Here is a 20,763-nt window from a genome sequence, read left to right as displayed (position 1 = left end):
GAAAATGAGGCAGCCAAAGCTCTTGGCCAGCTTTGTGTTAACATAGGTTGGCCAGCTCTGTGGATTCCTGAGAGTCATCCTCCACAGGGTGAAATACTCCTGTGCTCTGTGCCTGGCCTCTTCTACCTCAAGCTGGGGCATCAGCCAAGTCACCTGGGAGCAAGAGTTCCAAAGAGCTGTGGCCCAAGGTTTCCTCCTATCCCAGGAAGAGTTCAAGCATCCCAAGTATCACCTCGTCTTGGGCATTAGTTGGTGAAAACACATAGGCTGGGAGTTGAGGTGGCTGTACCCCATGAATCCTACATTGGGAAAGAGGGACTCTCACTCAACTAGCTCAAAGATGCAGGCAGAATCACTAACTTTTCTTATAGTTGGAACAAGTTACCCCATCCTGAGCATAAAAATAAAGCTGGACACCTCATGGAAATCAGAAATTAGATCTAAAATTAATTTTGTTAAGTTCAGATTGTGTATCAGTCAGCAGACATTTATTAAACACCTGCGAAATGCTATGCACTGCTCCAGACAGGGAGCACATGGCAGTGACAAGTTTGACAAGTCCCCACTTTTAAGGGGCTTACTACAGAGGGGATAGGCAATCAGCAAAGAAGTGAGAAAGAAAGAGATGGGGCCATTTCAGGTCCTGATTGGTGCTAAGGGGGAAATCACACAGGCTAAGGCAGGAGGACCACCATAAATAGCCAGGGCTGGGAAGATCTCTCTGAGAGGGTGATGAGATGAGACCAGAATGAGGAGAGCAGGGAACATTCAGAAAGAACATTCCAGAAGAGGGAACAGCAAGTCAAAGACCCTGAGACAGATAGGAACAATTGAATTTGAGGGAAAGAGAACAAGAGTGAATGCAGCTCAAGTGTGGTGAATAAGATGCAGTTTGAAGGGAAACCAGGGCCAGATCTTGTGGGGTCTTATAGCCCATGATGGGGGAATCCCCTGGTGAGTGAGTCACATTATCTGATCAATACTTCGGAAAGCTCACTCTGGATAATGTGTGGAGATTGAGCTGCAAGGTAATGAGGCCACCAGACAGAGCAGGCAAATTGTCCTTGCAATAACTCAGGCAAGAAGTGATGAGGGTTTGGACTAGGTTTGCAGAGGTGAATAGGGTGAGTGGTGATCAGATCAGGGGTATATTTCAATAGTAGAACCAAAGGTATTTATTGGTGCATTAACTATGTGATATGAGGAAGCAAAAAGAATTTAAAAATGACTTGATTTTTGTTCTTCTTATTTTCTTAATGCAAGGTATTCAAATATGATATATGCTTAAGCGGGAGATTTGTAAGATAAGGAAAAATACTTTTATTCTTTAAGCCATTAACTTGTTACTTGGTTTGTATCAGGTTGGTAGTGAGTGCTAAGTTCAAGACTATGTACACGCTTTAGAATTTATGTTACCATTGTAGGTTCACTTACGTTCCTCCTCTATGTCATGGGCTCAAAAATCCTAGATCCAGGACTGGGTTTAGGCCAAGATGAGGCTCAAATAATTGCAATAATATAAAATCAGGTCCTGGTTCACAGCACTTCCAAGTAGGGTGTCATGTTCCTGCTATGCAGTCTTACCAAGAAACTCCAGTATCGAGAGGCAGCCTGGTTAGGTAGTAAGATGTCAATAGCCTTGGTGATCTGCAAATGATGGCAAAAAGCCATCTCTTCTGTGCCCCATTCCTGGGCCAAAAGGTCATGAGGGAGTCAGTGTTAGGGAACAGCTCCACCAGGGCAAGAAAATAGACTGAGAAAGGAGGAAAATGAGAACTGACATTGCTGAATATCAATCGCTGTAAAATCCTTGTCTAAGAGCAACAATGGATGCATTCGGTGGCTTCTTCCTTCCTGAGGCATTTTCCTCACCTGATTCTCTGAGACTCCACTTTTGTTGTTGTTTGTTTGTTCTCTTCCTATCTCACTCACTACTTCTTCTCAGGTACTTTGGTTGCTTTTGATGAGGTTGGTCCATCATCTCAGTCTCTAAACTATTGATAGGCCCAGGCTTAGTTCTTGGGCATTTCTTTTCTCTACCTACATTCAGTGAGCTCAAAGAATCTCATAGCTGAAAAATCACTTAAATGCCGAGGACTCTCCAGCTTGGACATTCCCTGGAGCAAAGCCAAGTGCCTTCTGTTCACCTCTATGTGGATGGGCAACAGCTGTCACAATGTAGCATGCTTACCAATAAACACCTGACTTTCCCCCTGACCAATATTTTCCAATTATTCAGGCCAAAATCTTGGAGTCATCCTCGACTTCTCCCTTTCTCTTACACCTCACACTCCATCAGCAAATATTGAGGGATTTACTTTTGAAATATAGCCAGAATATGAACACATCACCATCTCCATGGATACTCCCCTTGTTCAGGCCACTGTTTTCTCCCCTTGGACCTCTGCAATAACCTCCCCCTGGTTTTCCTGCTCTATCCTTGCACCCCACAGTCCAGTCTCCATTAAGCAACCAGGGTGAACATCCACAAATGTTAGTCTGATCATGTCAGTCCTCCCTCAGAATCCCAGTGACTTTTCATCTCAGTCCCAATAAATCCAGGGTCCTCAGAAGGTCCTCCATGATCTGACCCCAATTACCTCTCTACTTTCTTCTCTAGCCATTTCCTCCCCTAAAAACTCTGTGGTCCAGGCACACTGGCCTCCTTGCTGTTCTTTGAGCACAACAGGTTTGCTCTACATCTGTTCCTTGCACTTGCTGCTCCCTCTGCCTGGAAGCCCTTCCCCTCACTGCCACCTGGCCTGCTCCCTCATTTGCATTGTTTCTGTTCAGTCATCACTATGCCAGAGAGACCACTCCTAATCACCCTATCTGCTACTTCACTGTCTACCCCCTCACTTTGTAGCTTCAGAGTACATACTGCTACTGAATACATAGCATATTTATTTGTTTATTCATGTATTGTCTGTTCCTTGCTATTAGACTGCAAACCTCTTGAGGGCAGGGATTTTATCTCTTGTTTTCACTGTTGCATCCCCAGAGCTTAGATCTGTGCCTGGCATAGAGAGGGGCCTCGATCAACATGCGTTGCTTTTGTTGTTGTTACCATGTACCAGGCACTTTACAAGCGTGTTTTCATTTAGTCTTCTCAACATACTACATGGCCGATATTATTATGCTTCCTTTTAGAAATTAAAAAAACAACAAGAGGGAATAAGTCACAGTCCAAAGAAACAAAGCTAGAAGGTAGCAGATCTGGGACTTGAACCAGTTCCATTTGATTCTAAAACTTTCTCCACTACAAAAGAATGTGCCCCAGTGTCCTCACCAACCCCCAAGCTTCTAGAATCTCTGCTTCAATTCCTTAATGGAAGACCTTACTCAAGAGGCAGAGGGACTGTTAAAAGAATAGACTATAGGGACAAAAGAAGAAAGTCAAAGAGAGACAGAAGGGAAGTCAGATAGAGGCAGTGCCCATGGATTCTCTTTGAGAAAGAATGAGCTGTTCAGATCTAAATGCAGGGGCTGGGCCAGGCTTCCTATGGCAAAGCTAGCATGGCTGACCTCCCCAGCATCCTCACACAGAGTTTACAGAGTGGTAGCAGTCAGGGGGTCAGATTTTCCTTTATATGTCATTAACTAGTGAGCAAATCCCTCCTCCCTCTAACCTCAGTTTCTCCATCTGTAAAAATGAAAAGAAAAAAAATGGCCTGACAGTAGTTCCAAAACCTGGCTATATATCAGAATCAACCACTGAGGGTGTGGTTTCTGAGGTCAGAGGTTGCCTGAATTCAATCCTGACTCTGCCACTGACTGTTGTTGAGAGTTTAGGACTTACTGTCTTTGTGGCCCAGTTTCCTCATCACAGAAATGAGAATAATAAATTCCATCAAGGCATGTTATGAAGATTAATCGTGTTGGTATTTATAAAGCACTCAGAACAGTGCCTGGTATAGACTTAAGTGCTACATAAATGTCTATTGAATAATTACTCAGGAAGCTAGGCTGTTGCTGTTTGTGACAAACTCTAATGGGTTTTCCTGGTTTTGATATTCTATGATTCTGAGCCACTGCTCCCTAGAAGAAAAGGGGGACCGTTCCTCATTAAACTCTTGCCTTAGCACACCACTCCTGACTCACTGTTGAACCAGTCTCAACATGAATTAGGCCCTTTTAACTACGACTTCGAACAACATGTCAGATCAGGCAAGGTTATTGACATTGAAGTGGAACCACTGAATCTCCAAATTGAAAAGAATCTTAAAATCATTGGTCAGCATTTTTTTTCAAGCACACATGGAACTCTTACAGAAAATAAAAAACATATTCCAGGTCACAAAGCAAATTTCAAAAGTACCCCCCAAATTAATATTATATATGCCACATTCTCTAAATAAAATGCAAGTAAATTAGAAATAGCCAAGATACCAACCTCCCCACTTCTACATCTATGCAAATGTAAAACACACTTCTAAATAACTCATGGAATAAAGAACTCAAAATAGATTATTAAAAATATAAGGACAGGCTTTGGGTTGTTTTGTCCACTAATAAATCCACAGGACCTAGAATCGTCCCTGGCACATAAATATTTATTGAATTAAGGAATGAATAACTAAATGAACAAGTTAAATGATGAAAAGTTTATATGCTTTTACTAGAAAATACATAAGACTGGAAATTAATGAGTTAAACATCCAACAACAAAGAACAACAGAATAAACCCAAAGGAAGAAAGTAATAGTAATAGAAGAAAGTAATTTTTTAAAAAAGCAGAAATAAAGAATATAGAAGAAAGACACTAGAAAGGATACATAAAACCACAATTTAACTTTTTAAAAAGACTAATAAAATAGGTAAACATCTGATGCACTGGTCAGATTTTTAAAAAGAAGGTGACACAAACAACATTTGGAATCATAGTGGCAATATAATTGGAAGTGGAACAAATATTAGTAACTTCAACAGACAATTCTTTGAAGAATTTCTTCAATAAACTTGAAAATACACACAAAATTGATAATTTCCTAGGAAAATACTATTTAGCAATAGGGAATCAAAAAGAAAATAAATACTTGAATAGAACAAAAATAGTCGCCAAAACCAGTTTGGCTCAGTGGATAGAGCGTCGGCCTGCGGACTGAAAGGTCCCAGGTTCGATTCCAGTCAAGGGCATGTACCTGGGTTGCGGGCACATCCCCAGTAGGAGATGTGCAGGAGGCAGCTGATCGATGTTTCTCTCTCATCGATGTTTCTAACTCTCTATCTCTCTCCCTTCCTCTCTGTAAAAAATCAATAAAATATATTTTTTAAAAAAAGAACAAAAATAGTAAAAAATAAATAAATAAATCTGAAATTTAAAATCTACCCACAAAAACCCAGCAATCAGCCCAGACATTTTAAAAAAAAGTTTTATCAGACTTTGGAGAAACAAATCATCCTGCTCTTCTATAATGTATTACAGAGAATAAAAAAGAAGGAACACTCCAAACTCGCGACATGAAACTTTCACAACTTTGGCACCAAAATTGGACACATAGTACGAGAAAGGAAATCTCTAGGCCAACCTCACCAAAATATGTAGATTTTAAAATCCTAAATAAAATACAAGCAAACCAAATAGAGTAAATATACTAAAATAAGGCAGCATCATGTTGGTTTATACCAAGAATATGTTTACCTTAGAAGCTCTATGCATGAAGTTCAGTACATTCAAAGGTTAAAGGAGAAAAGCCACATGATTATTTGAATTGATATAGACAAAGCATTTGATAATTCAATTTAAATTATCTTAATAAAATATGTACAGAGGGGAACTTCTTTTAATCTGATAAATGGTATCAACAAAATAATACAGTGAATATCCTATTTATAGATAAAATATTAAAAGCATTCCATTTAAAATTGAGAATAAAATAAGTATACTTAGTTCCTAAATTTTTATTCAACACTGTACTAAAGATATTGGCTATACAGTATGATAAACAAACAAACCAAAAACAAATAAAATGCAAACATTTAAAAGTAAAGAAGCCAAAAATCATTGTTTTCAGAAAATGTGATTGTTTAGACAGAAAATTTAAGAGGCATTTCTATTTCTGGCAGTAATAAACTTAACATGGAGAAGACCCCTTTCCCGGTACAGAAAACATACTAATGCCTGCTAAATACATTAAATAACATTTCCCTTAAGCATTCCTGAATTGGTGGTACAATATGGAAAGAACCAATACTAAATGGATGAGCCTATCTACCAGCTCTAAATGAACAGGCAACTAATAACAATAAAAACTTATTAGAACTACATGAGAAATGGACAGATTAAATATTTGACTGTCATCATTAAATTCCAATTATTTTCTCATCTATTTTTCCACCCATGAGTTTTTTGGAAGAAATTTTTTAAACTTTAATTGGTAATCTTTAAAAATCTATTTCTAAATTAATTGCATTGTGGTCAGACAATGTGACTTTTTTATAATACAAATTCTGTAAAACATGTTTAGACCTGCTTCCTACTTGGAATATGGTGAATTTTTAAAAATGTTCCATCCTAAGGGAGATTTCAACATAACACACTCAGGAATTGATAATGCAAGACAACAAAATTTCAGCAGATTACAAAAAATTTAAAGCCACATTTAGCACAGTTGATCTAATAAATCAATAAAGAGTCTGCACCACTGGTACAGAATACATACCAGATCCATGTTTTACAAGTAAAGTCTATCAATCAAAAAAATGCTGATATTCATCATAGGATGCCATAATATAGTAAAAACAAACCACAGACTGGGAGAACTTGCAATGCATATAACTAACAAGAATAGCATCCATAACATATAAAAAGTTCCTATAAATCAATAAACAAAAAGAAAAAAATGAGAAAACTGGAAGAACAAACAATTTACATGGCAAATAAACAAAGGAAAAGATGCTTATTCTTACTAGTTACCCCAAAATGTTAAATAAAATCAGTATATAGAAAACCATGAAAATTGGTCCCTACTGCATTATATACACACAAAAAATAAATTCCAGGTAGTTCCAAGTTTTATGTGGAAAAGCAATTTTTAAATTTTTTTTTAATTTTATTATCTTTATGATCTTGTGGGGTAGAGAAGAATTTCTTAAATAAAATATAAAGAGGCACAGATCAGAAAATACATTTGATTAACTTTAAAACTATGATGAAATACCATTTCATAACTGATTAGAAAATATTAAAATCTGCTATATAAACCAGCAAGAGCTGGTGGCAGCATAGTAATTAGTGGGAGTATAAACAAGTTCAGTCATTTTAGAGAACAATTTGATGATATCCTGCAGAGAAGTGTATCCTCTAAGAGTAAGTAACTCCTTTCCTAGAGAAATCTTTACATAAATGCTCCCAAACACATGTAAGAGGATTCATAACTGCATCACTGGCAGTAGGAAATAAGGAATCAACTTCAATGCCCTTAAATAGGAACAAGGATAGATAAACGATGCTATACTAATCTAAGGAATACGGTAATTCAGTTTAAATGGATGCGTGAGAGCTCCATACATCAAAATGAATCTATCCAAAATCAATGCTGAGCAAAAAATCAATGCTGAGCAAAAAAGCAAACAACAAACACTATGTATGGTGTGATACCACTTAGATCAGTGGTTCTCAACCTGTGGGTCGCGACCCCTTTGGCGGTTGAACGACCCTTTCACAGGGGTCTCCTAAGACCATCCTGCATATCAGATATTTACATTACGATTCATAACAGTAGCAACATTACAGTTATGAAGTAGCAACGAAAATAATTTTATGGTTGGGTCACAACATGAGGAACTGTATTTAAAGGGCCAGAAGGTTGAGAACCACTGCTTAGATAGTTCATAAACATGAAAAAATACTATGTAGTATTTATATGTGCATATGTTCAGTAGAAACACAAAAATATCCATGTAAATAATGAACGCCAAGTCCAGAATATTGGGCACTTCTCAGAAGGGAAGGCGCAAGGGTGTGAAAGGAAGAGCTACATATACGCTTCAATTACATTTGTAATGACATGTAAGAAATAACAATCTGAAGCACATATGGTGAAATGTCCTTTATGACAAAGCTGTGTCATGGTTATGTGGGTATTCTTTAGCTTATTCTTTAGACTTTTCTGTGTGCTCAAAATGTTTCACAACTTTAAAAGCCTATTATCCGTTTCCTCTAACTGTTCAAAGTGGAAATTCCTCATTTAATGTTTCTGGCAATATCCATCCACCTTCTATTTGATCACCTTCTATTTGATCAATTGCCTGTTACTTCTGGGATCATCATACCTTTGGTTAAGTTGTGGTGGGAACTCACCACAACTGAAGATTCTCTATCCAGGATGCCTAGAATCTACTTTTTTGAATTTTTCAGTCTTATAGCCAAAAGAGCAAAAAGATTTTAAAAGAATTGTAATTAAATATTTCAAAGCAATAACTACTTGTCAGAATACACAAATGTCGGAGACCCGTTGGAACTCCTGCATTACAAGATTGCCATCATCACCGATCACAATCTGCACCCACCCGTCCAGGTGGCTTCTGGCAACCAGTACCTCCCAGCTCAGCAGGTCACACTCCCCATGTGCCATGACAGCAGCTCCTTCTTGACTTTTTATAATAGCACGCATTTTAAATGGGCAGGCATAAAATAAGGTGCTTTTTATAACAATCTTGTCATTAGAAGCTTCTGGTATTTACAAAGTCCTTGACAAAAAACAACAACATTTTACCGAACTTTGTGATGCAGCCAATTCTGTTGGTGTACAGAATGGGCTGTCAAAAATGTCCTTCCCTAAGGAATCTGAAATCTGTGTTCCCTGAAACTTCCACCACTTGGACCTGATTCTGCCCTTGGGAAACTCCCCCCCAGTGAGCTTATCTAGCAAGAATAAGTGTGTGTGTGTGTGTGTGTGTGTGTGTGTGTGTGTGTGTGAGTGTTAGGCATCCTACACGTATTTCCTGTTGTACCCATGGCTCCTGTACTTTTAGAGATAATCTTTCCATTTCCGAGTCTGCCAACATTTAGATAGGAGTAAACTGCAGGCAAAGATACCTTAGATTACAAGAATTATTTGAAAGATACCTAGACTTTAAGGTGGTTATGTTTTTAAGACTTACCTATCTAATTGAAATTGGAATATCAATTGCCTGTCACTTCTGGAAACATTATACCTTTGGTTAAGAAACATAATTTAACTAACAGATTGTTCATCATTATGGCTTTTGTACAGTTGGAATTCAACAGAATTTCACTGAAAAAAAATTGTGACACTTTATTTTCTTAAGAGCTTGTGATTTATGAGGACTACTTAGTAGGCATAGAGGGTCTATTTTACTGGAAATGGAGATTCTGTGAGGATATTTTCTTTAAGGGGTGACTGTGATATGTAGGTGGTTATGTGATAACAATTATAACTTTCATAGAAGGCAAATCAAATGTTGTTCATGTCCTCTGCTCCTGGCAAAAGAGAAGGGGGAAAAAAGGAAAGAGAAAGAAGAAAAGAGGAGAGTGGAGAAAAAAGAGAAAGAGAATAAAGTCAACCCATCTTACACAGCAAAGATACAAGAACACCAGACCTTCAACCCTGAGCTCCCCAGTCAAAAACCACAGTGTGGCTTCCCCTCCAGCCCTCCAGGCTCATATGAGTTTGTCCACACAAGTGGAAGGCCGGCAGAGCCCTCGCCAGATGGAATCATCTGTAGGAGCTGGGAACCTCAAATCATGCACTATTGCATCTACTTAATCCATGCCTAAAACTGCATAAACAACCATGAATTCTTACAAATTCTGACTATTGTTTTTGGCTGACTCTGTGGCTTCCTAAATAGGTATTAAAGCAATTCTCCAAAACCTATCATAATTGTTGGTTTTTCCTCTTAAGTCTTGATGTTTTAGCTTCTCTAGTCCAGCCCAGAGCAGAGGTCTGTGTTTAATTTAAGACAGTCTCTACTGCCCAGGACCAAACTGCCTTGGATGGTTCCAGCTCCTTTCTTTCTACCCATTTAAGTTCACAAATTCCTGTAAGCTTCTTCCAAAAGTCAAATGTTGCCAGGACAATGAGGTTCACAAAGCCCTTTGGCTTGGGAAAGTTTGAACTTGCTCAAGGGTTCAACCTGGTCCTAGATTGACACTGGGCCCCATACTCTACGAAGGAGAGTTAGATGTCATGGAAAGAGGAGTGGCCTTGGGGGTCAGGAACGCTGTGTTCTCTTCTGGCTCTGCAACTACCTGGCCAATTACATGACCCTGGAAATATTCTTGAACTTAACTTCCCAGTTCATAAAGCAATTTCATATGCATTACCTCATCTGCTCCTCACAAAAACTCTACCAATAGGACAAATATTATCACTTATGTTTGTTTAAAACCCTGCAGTGACTGCTCATCTCGAATAAAACCCGAAGTCCTTGCTGTCTCTGACTACCTCTCAGACCTCATCCCTTCATACTCTCCTTTTTGCTCTTTTTGTTCCTGTCACACTGACCTCCTAACTGTTTATTAAGCACATAAAGAAGCTTTCTGCCCCAGGGCCTTTGCACTTACTGTTTTCTCTGCCTGTATGTTCTTTCCCTAGATATCCACACTGTTTGACTGTTTACTTTCTTACTTCATGTTGATATCTGCTCAAACGTTACTGTACCAGAGTGATCTTCCCTGTTCACCCTATTAAAAGACAGTACATTTTCTCCATCCCCTGTATCATTCCTTCTCTCTCCTTACTCTGTTTCATCTTTCTTTGTAGCATTCATCACCCACGAATACATTACATATTTATTTATCTCTGTCACTGCCTGTCCTCCTACCACCAGAATGGATGCTCTTGAAGAACAGGCACTTTGCTTTGCTCACTGCTGTAACCCCATGGTCTAGAACAGCAATTTTCAACCAGTGTTTCATGGCACACTGGTGTGCTGCAAGAATTTTTAAAACATACAATCCTGACTTTTAGTCAAGGACACTGACCTCTTTTCCCTTAGATTGTCAAATATAAAAAAATGACAACAGCCAACACAATAGCCGTCCATTGTAAATGTCCTGTCTTGAACCATAAATACATAGGCCATATAATATAGTTGCATCTTATTGGTCACATCACATAATAAGGTTGTGTCTGATTGATTAATTCTTGGTACCAGAAATATTTTATACAAGTATAGGCACCTGATTTTTTAAAAAGTCACTTTGGAGCAAAAAAGGTAGATAATTACTATTATTATTATTATTTTTTTTTTTTTTTTTAGGGCCTTCCGGGACGAGCCGGAAGACCTGCTGGACAAATTCAAAAAGAGCTGTAAGCACTGAATTACTATTATTATTATTTTTTGTAAATCAATCAAAATTATACCTATTTTTTGGTCAGATTGGAAAAAAATTTTTTTGGTGTACTGCAGAATTTTAGTAATCAGTTTATGTGTGCCATCAAATAACAAGATTGAAAATCACTGCTCTAGAACAGTGCCCACACATAGTAACACTCAAGAAATATTATATACTAGAGGCCCGACGCACAAAATTTGAGCAAGGGGTTCGGCCCTGGCAGCTATGGCGGCTTGCCTCGGCTCTCGCAGTCCTGGCTTCATCTAGTAGGTCATCCAGAAGGACGTTCAGAAGGAAGGTCGTTCAGCTGTCCAGTCTAATTAGCATATTATGCTTTTATTATTATAGATTTGCATTAATGGAGTTGTCTTTTAAGTTATATGTGAGAAAAATGAGATTCAGAGAGGTTAAATAACTTGCCCAAGGACATGAAGCTAGTAATCCACAGCAATGCTCATTCCTCTCACTAAAAGTTGGAAGGCCGGGGTTCTACCCCCAACTCCTGCACTTACCAGCCAGTTGACCTTGGGAAAACCACTTATCCACTCTGAATCTTGATTTTTATTTAACAGTGGAGCTTTTCACTTTTTTAATAAAAGTGAGATAATACATGTATAATTTTGAATCTTATCCTGCTTTGAAAAAACATAATAGTATAACGTAAACATATAGTCATGACCTTAAATCTTCTCTGAAGTCTGTTTTGAGAGAAGGATTTTTAAAATTTTTATTAAACTTATTGGGTAACATTGATTAATAATATTATATCAATTCCAGGTATACAGCTTTATAATATGACATCTGCATATTCTATTGTGTGTGAGGTCTTTTTTAAAATGACCTTAATATTGTATAACATCACTATACCTTAATTTATTGACCCATTCTTATATTGGTCAATAAGATTATTTGAAAGTGTTTCATGTATTTGATAATCCTTTGATAAATATTTTTATATTATCTTTGTTTAAATTTCTTAAATCTCCTTAGAGTATTAACTTTTATAAGGGTTTTGGTTTATTCTACTACATTTTCCTCAGAAAGACTATACCAATCTTTATTTTACCAATAATGAAGAAAAAAAAAAAAGACCCTACACAAAATCCTGGTCAACATTGAATCATTATTTACATAACTAGAGGCCCAGTGCATGAATTTGTGCATGGATGTGGTCCGGCTGGCCTGGCACCAACTGGGGCAGACCAGGGCCAGGCCTGTTGGGAGGAGGAGACAGCAGGAGGTTGGCTGGCCGGCCTGCCCCAATTGGGGCCCAATCAGGGCCAGCCAGCTGGGGGAAGGGGCCACAGATGATTGGCCAGCAGGCACCGCCCTGATTGGTGTGGGGGGGCCGATTTGGGGTGGGGCTGGCTGTGAGGAGGGGCTTGGGCAGTGGGCCGGCCATTCCCACCCCTGATTGGTGTGGGGAGGGCCAATCAGGGGCAGAGCTGGCTGTGGAGTGGAGCAGCAGGCCAATCAGGGTGGTGGGGTCTGACCGGGGACATGGCCAGCTTGGGGGAGGGGTTGCAGGAGGTTGGCCAGCTGGCCCTGCCCCCTACTGGGGTAGGGAGGGATGATCAGGGGCAGGGCAGGCTCGGGGGAGGGACTGCAGGAAGTTGGCTGGCCGGCCCCACCCCTCCCAATTGGGCTGGTTCGCTGGCCATAGTAGGCATCATAGCAACTGGTCGTTCCAGTCGTTACGGCCTTCCAGTTGCTGGTTTTTTATATATATATAGATATGTCAAAACTAGCATCATTGTTTTGCAAAGTTATTTTCTAATTTGTTGTTGTTTATTTATTTTGGATCTTCCTTACACCCCATTTAGAAGGGTTTTAGGAGCTCTGTGTCAGGAACCAGAAACAGACCAATATTTACATTTTTTATTATTTCACCACATGTTATGTTTGTCAAGTACATTTGGCCACTGAAAACAACTTTCTTTATGGCCCTTCTCTTATGTTCTGATATTTGTATTTTGAAAAATGGCTACTTTAAACCAAACCATAATATGAAAGAACGTCTTTGAGGCTCTTCCTAGATATCCTCTTCAGTTACCTAATGTGTTCCCAACTTTTTCCCCCCAGAGGAGGCTCAGTCAACTTTCTTAAACATCAATCTGATTATCCAAATTCTATGTATCTTAAGGACTTATCTGAAACATTCTTAAAACTTCCAGCCTTTTCAGCTTTCCACTGTTCTCTCCTTTCTCTGAATAGATGGCATATATGGAATTTACACCACTCTACTTAATGCTGGCAAACTGTCTTATGTTCATTTTATTCTAAATGATATATTCTAAGTAATAAGATATTTATTGACAGACAAGACATCCCTCCCAATTTTGTTCACTTCCATGTTTTAAATACCAACTATATGTCAAATTTATTTTTCTGGCCCAGACTTCTTTTCTAAGTTCTGGATCCAACTGCCTAAATAACTTCTTCTCATCGATGTTTTATAAACACCTTGATTCAATATGTCCAAAATTAAACTCATGATCTTTCCCCCAACTGCCTCTCCTCCAGTCATCCCCATCTTACTAAATAAAATCAGCACCTCTCAGCTATTCAAACAAGACACCTGTGTGTGGTTCTTAACCCTTTCCCTAATCAACCCCAATGAACTCTATCTTGGGTTGTATCTACTGCTACCTCCTTGTCTTAGCAGATACTGTCATCACTGCTGTCCATGTATATGTCTATCTCCAACACTCCATACAGCAGCCAGAGTATTTTAAAATGCAAATCTGATCATGTATGTCCCTGCTTTTAAAATCCTTCAGTAACTTTCCATTGGTCTTAAGAAAAAGGCCAAATCCTTAACCAGACCTATAAAGCTCTACATGATCTGGGGCTCTTCCATGACTTTCACCCTCATCTGGAGCCACTCCCCTCAACAGCACACTCCACATGCAGACATTATTTCTTTTCCTTAGCTTACTAAACAGCTAGGAGGCTGATAGTGAGGCAATGAATGAAGAAAAATATTAAGAAGAGGTGCCCTAGCTGCACTGGCTCAGTGGATAGAGCATCGGCCTGAGGACTGAAGAGTCCTGGGTTTGATTCTGATCAAGGGCATATACCTGGGTTGTGGGCTCAGTCCCCAGTAGGAGGCATGCAGAAGGCAGCCAATCAATGATTCTTTCTCATCATTGATGTTTCTATCTCTCTCTCCCTTTCCTTTCCTCTCTGAAATCAATAAAAATATATTTTTTTTAAAGAGTCAAGAAGTTGAAAGAGATCAGTGTGATCACAAGTTTTCCCTGAAGATGAGAAGACCTCCATAAAAGCTCAAGATTATAAAGGCTTTGATTCCAGAATGCCAGACCAGTATGTAACAGGTGATTGCCATGCAGAGAGAGGATGGGTCCTATCCTCTGCAAGAGGTTCTCAGAAATACTAGTGGTGTAGTCAGTTCTACAAAGAGAAGGAGGCCTGACATTCAGGACTCTTCTCTGTCAGTGACATAGAGCAGAGATGACCAAGAACACTTTGTATATAGTTTACCCAGAATTAAGAATTAGTTGCATCCTCCCTTTTCCAAAAGAATGGTTTAATTTGATGGGTTCTTTTGCATAAATACTATTGTTCATGTGGGTCAGGATGGGAGGCCTCAAAGAGAGAAGGCAGTATTGAAACAGGAATTAGAGTGCCTTTTCACATTTGCCTCTGTAACCAAACATGAAAACCCTCTGAATAATGTAAGTTTCCTGTTTTCAAAGGACTATAAGATAGTCACAGGATAGCTTTACTTATGCAGCCCTATGAGTAAGTATAGGGCCACATTAATCAATCGTGTGTTGACTGATTGGTACATAGATTTTGGACTCCTAGGGCAAATTCTAACTACAAGCAAATAAAGAAAATCAGGAAGTTTGGAATTATGTTCTTAACAATTCTGTTTAAAGAAAAAAAATGAACTGAGGCCCAGAAAATAAAAGTTATAGATCTCATAAACATAGGGCACTTTGATTTACTGACCAATTCCCTAAGACCTGCTCCTCCCCTGAAAGCCAATCCCTCATTTGAATTATGGGAAATCCAGGCAATGCCTGTACATGCTCAAAAATGTTAAACTGCTCCCTTTCAACCATTTGGTAACTTTTTTTAAAATGTGCACATAATTATCATATACAAGAACATACACATTAGAATGTAGATGAAGTAGTTTGGGCCCCTCCTTACAATTTGTAATATTCCAAGGTCTTCCTTTGGATATTCCTTGAAATCAATTAGCCTAAAAATGTATTTCTGACCCAAATAAAGCTACAGAAACAGGTTTCTTGAGTTATATAGGCTTTCCAGAGGTGATGTTGTCCAAGTTCCTGCCTCCTAGCTTAACTATATCAGCCCAAGTTAAAGACATACTAATAGCCCATAAGTAATTTCTTAAATATATATATATAATGTTGAGATAAAGCCAGGCCCTGTATGAAAAGCCACAGATACAAAGTCAAACAGAAGACCTGCCCTCAAAGAGATTTCATCAAGAAAGAAAGAAAGAAAGAAAGAAAGAAAGAAAGAAAGAAAGAAAGAAAGAAAGGAAGGAAGGAAGGAAGGAAGGAAGGAAGGAAGGAAGGAAGAAAGAAAGAAAGAAAGAAAGAAAGAAAGAAAGAAAGAAAGAAAGAAAGAAAGAAAGAAAGAAAGAAAGAAATGTCAATTAATGGAAAACTTTCTCCTAAAAGGTATAGGGTGCTATAGTGATGTAGTGGGTTGACTTGTGGCTCCCAAAATATGTCCAAGTCCTAACCCCTAGAACCTGTGACTTTATTTGGAAAAAAAAGATCTTTGCAGTGTAACTAAGGATCTAGAGATGAGATTATCCTGGATTTAGTGTGGGGGTCTAAATACAATAACCAGTGTCCACATAAGAGACAGGAGAGAAGAAGACACATACACAGAAAGGAGGCCATATAAAGACAGAGGCCAAAAGTGAAGTTATGCTGCCATAAGCAAGGGATGCCTGGAGCCACTAGAAGCTGGAAGAGGCAAGAAAGGCTTCTTCACTGGAGTCTTTGGTGGGAGTGTGGCCCTGCTGAAATCTTTATTTTGTACTTCTGGCCTCCAGAAAACCATGAGAGAATATGCCCAGTTTGTGGAAATTGGTTACAGAAGTCCTGGGAAATGAATGCAAGGGCCAACAGCTAAGACTCCTTGGGAAGTGAGAGATGGCTTCCTAGTGGAGATGACATTAGCCCTAATTTATCTAGGACAGTGGTTCTCAACCTTCCTAATGCCGATCCTTTAATACAGTTCCTCATGTTGTGGTGACCCCCAACCATAAAATTATTTTCGTTGCTATTTCATAACTGTAATTTTGCTACTGTTATGAATCGTAATATAAATATCTGATATGCAGGATGTATTTTCATTGTTACAAATTGAACATAATTAAAGCATAGTGATTAATCACAAAAACAATATGTAATTATATATGTGTTTTCCGATGGTCTTAGGCAACCCCTGTGAAAGGGTCGTTCAACCCCCAAGGGGTCGAGACCCACAGGTTGAGAACCGCTGACCTAGGACAAGAAAGGGTTTGTGAGATTAAAAAGGGGAAAGCACGTTCCAAGCAAAGAGACAGGCATGTATAAAGCCACTGAGACATGATTCAGCAAGATGTACTCAGAGAATTGCAAGTTGTTTGGAAATGTTTGGGACAGAGGGAGTGGGAGTTGAAGTTGGAGAGGTGGGTCATATAGGGCCTTGTGGGTAAAGCCAAGAAGCTTGATGATAATCCCAACACTCTGGGGAGCATTAGAGGATTTTAAGCAAGGGAGTGTCATAATCAGATTAGCATTCTGGATGGGTCCCTTGAAACAGCTGGAAGAGAGCCTGACAAGGGGCAAGGATACTACTTAGGGGTCACTGAAGGAGTCTAGGCAAGATGTGGTGAGGAGAAAAAGAGGAAGGGATCAATACAAGAGACATTAAATAGTTAGACCCTGATAGACACAGTGGGGTTCCTTAGATGTGGGGGTGAGTGGAAAGGTACAACTGAGGATAGCTCCAAAATTTCTGGCTTAGACAACTCAGAATCTTTCAAAATTAGTGTCATTTAGCAAGAGAAAAACCTATGCATTTATTCTTGTTTTTCTTTTTTTTACTCATTTTTTAACCCAAAGATATAAATATTAGATAAATTTTAGTGTTTTAAGGTCTCTTTGGGTTTCAAAGTACTTTAAACATTTCCTTCCTGAAAGCAAATGTTCAAGTCATGGCTCCCATTGGGGAAAACTTTGGCAGGTGGCTAAGGGGAATGCTAAATCCCCTCAATCCCGTGTGCCAACATTATAATCAGCATTGTGACAACACATGAATTAAATGGCCAAGAGGGGTCAGCACACAGAGGGAAGGTTTATGGAGCTTCCTGGAAGAAAAATGGAAGATGACACATGGTGGGCTCTGGGAAATTGAGAATTCCTGGCTTATTTATGGAACCATTGTTACTAAGTCCCCTATTGTGTGACTCATACTGGCAGCTCAACCACCTTCCAGATCTCGAGTTGCCAAACTCCTCTGCTGAATCCAAAACAAGGAAAACTCAGATTGAGTCCATCTTCTTCCATCCACCATCACATATAAGCTTAAAATGCCTGGGGGAAGGGAGTATTCCAAGTGTCACCCTTCTGCCCAGGGCTCAACTGGCCCAAAGACACTAATTTCATTTTCTAGGGGACCCACCTCAGGTCCTCCTTCTGTCTGCTAGCTCCTGACTTCTTCCAAAGAAAGGAGTCAGAGGGAAAGATGCTAAAACCAGAAGAAACAAAATCCAATATCAGAATCTGGCCCAGAGTCTGCTGATTTTGAACAACCTCCCTGCTCCATTTGGCCGGCCAAAGTTCTGGCCTATTCTTTTCACTTTCCCACGTGTAGATTATCTGCCATTCTACCAGATTATCCTACAATGACCTTGGTTTAAAGGCTCAAAGGACACAGTATCATTTTAGCGAAATCTCCACTTACCTGCCCAAGTCTCTGAGTCCAAAGGAAAGTCGTAAAGCAACCTCAGATAAGAACTCACTCCTCTTTCTCCATACAAACATGGATTAAACAAGGACAGAGATGGTAGGGGACTGGCTCCAGAACCTCCAGCCAGAGCTAAGGCCATGGCAGCTTATACACCAGGCCCAAGAAGCATCATCCAAACCCCAGGTCTGACAAGTTTGGTGCTACTGACAGCTTTGTTTCCTGCCTGGAACTCCATAGAACTAGGAATATCCCCAAGCACTCCATTTATGAGATAAATATGGAGAATGAAGTTATAATATGGTGTTCATTGTTATCCATTAGTAGTAACTATTGTCATTTCTTTTGCTCCTTCTCCTCTTCCTCTTCTTTCTCTTCACTCTGCTCCTCTTTTTTCTCTTTCTTTCTCCCCATCCTTCCTCTTCTTCCTTTTTAATAAGGTTTACTTATTTTAACTCTAATTAAGAATTTCCATCTTTAGAATTTCAAAGGTGCCTAGTTTAGAATCACAGCATGAACTGCTTAGGAGTCACTATTCTAATCTATATATAAATAAAAAACAGAAAAGGAAAAAGCACAAAATGCATTCCAAATTCAAAGAGCCCTATTAGATCAGTTTTGGGGCTAATATTGAATTTTTGTGATTCATCAGAAGGGTGTGAAGGCGCACCCTGGGTACTACAGGGAGATAAATTGACTATCGATAGAGAGTTCACAGTCAAATAAAACATGGCACTAAAGTAAAGAACATCATAATGAAGTATTTATCAAGTGCTCTTCTGTAGATTAATATTTTCCATAGGTCAACACTGTTTGTGTATACATGTTGTAAAGCTGGGGAAAAAAAATCAGCATCTCAACAAGAGATTGGCATTTCAACAAGAAAACCTTACCCTTTCTCGGAAGTCAGAGTGACCCTACTTGCCCTCTAAATTGCTTCCAGAAGTTTAAGTTATCAAAGGAAGTTTTATACTTTTTTGGTTGATTATTCACCAACCGGGACACATTTCATCTTGGAGCTAAAACCATAGCTCACAATTTGTCTCACGGATTCCCCTGCCAAAACCTGGCCTTAGTTCAACTGATGAAATATCTTCATTGGAGAAGCACTCATGACCCATCCTTTGCCCTAGAATCATTTTTCCACATTAGTGATGGGGTCGGAAGATGCAGACAGTTCCAGGATTTGATATAAGTAATCCACCCATTCCCAGGATGTGATAAATGGCTCCCTGGCCAGAAAAGGACCCCAGAGTCTGCAATAATGACCCACCTATGCTCCAGAACATCTGCTCTCCCCATCACACACGCAAGAGGAACAAAGGCCTCCTGCTCTCCCAGAAGGGGAACTTGAGTCAATGAAAGAGTTCCAGGACATGAATTAAGTGACCTGATCCAATCTTACTCACAGTGAAGACTGAGCAGCGGTAGGAGAGGCAATTACACTAAAGCTCCTCTATATACCAGTCACATGTCCAGGGCTGTATCTATGTAGGTCCTTCACCACTCACTGAAGCATGTGCCACTAAGAACCCAGTAATGGAAGACTTTGAGCTTCCAGTAATGTCTCCTTCTAATACAGCACTCTTGAAATAATCCAAACTATCCTCCTCCTTCTCCTCCTCCTCCTAAAATAGTAAGTGCAAATATGTTCATCATATGTTCAACCATAGGGTAAGGACTAAAAATACTATAATATATTCATATGATGTATTAACCCAAGTAAACCAAAATTCAGGAAACTTATAAACGTGTTCATCATATCAGTATGTTAACTACAGGTTAAGGGCTAAGAAAACTATAATATAGTCATACAATAACATATTATGCAATTATTGAAATGATGTTCACAAATAGTATTTAATAAGATTTGGAACTTATGTTCTAAGACTAAGTAAAACAATCATGATACAAAATTAAATATGTGGCATAATTTTTTCAACCTGAGACAATATACATTAAAAAGGGGGTTCACAGTAGATTTCTGGGAGACAAAATAATTGATGATTTGTTTCTCTTTTTTAAATTGTACTTCCCTTTTTATATTTTCTACACTTAGCACATACTACTTTTATATACTGATAAAATAAAAGTTACTTAATTTGACGAAGCCTGGTTTTAGGGGGCTGGTGATGAAGACATTGAAGGAGGATGTGCTGAGCTGGAAGGTAGTTGTGCATCTGCAGTTATTGTGCTAATTGCTAACCTTCATCCTGACACTACAAGCACTGAGAGTGAAAGGTTCCAGAGTGGCCCCTGTCTCCACCCAGGGCCCTGCAGTCCAAACTCTCTGGTTCTAAGCAAGCTCTTTCATGACTCACCAAAGGTCCCTGGGCTGGTCACTTTCCTGAAAATAATCCAGCTGGCAGGGAGCATGCAGTGGTATCTGGAGGATTCATTCATTCATGTTTATAGACAAGCAAAGAGTCTTGGTTGGGAGTTGCTCCATGCTAAGGAGTGCAAATATTCAGCAGAGTACATTTCCAGGGCAA

General features: G+C 39.2%; 1 protein-coding gene and 1 non-coding gene across 2 annotated transcripts in view; both read right to left on the bottom strand.

Moving 5' to 3' along the window:
• Positions 1 to 20,763, bottom strand: part of ANO2 (anoctamin 2) — a 302,486-nt gene that overhangs the window by 109,351 nt on the left and 172,372 nt on the right. The gene's annotated exons all lie outside the window — the stretch shown is intronic.
• On the bottom strand, positions 11,227 to 11,289 carry LOC139007832 (U7 small nuclear RNA). The gene has a single exon (XR_011470980.1). It is a non-coding gene; the product is annotated as a U7 small nuclear RNA (small nuclear RNA).

Source organism: Myotis yumanensis, unplaced genomic scaffold (genome assembly GCF_028538775.1).
Source record: "Myotis yumanensis isolate MYYU_CA2020_CCGP unplaced genomic scaffold, mMyoYum1.0.hap1 SCAF_3, whole genome shotgun sequence".
NCBI lineage: Eukaryota > Metazoa > Chordata > Mammalia > Chiroptera > Vespertilionidae > Myotis > Myotis yumanensis.
This window is presented reverse-complemented; position numbering and strand designations above follow the sequence as displayed.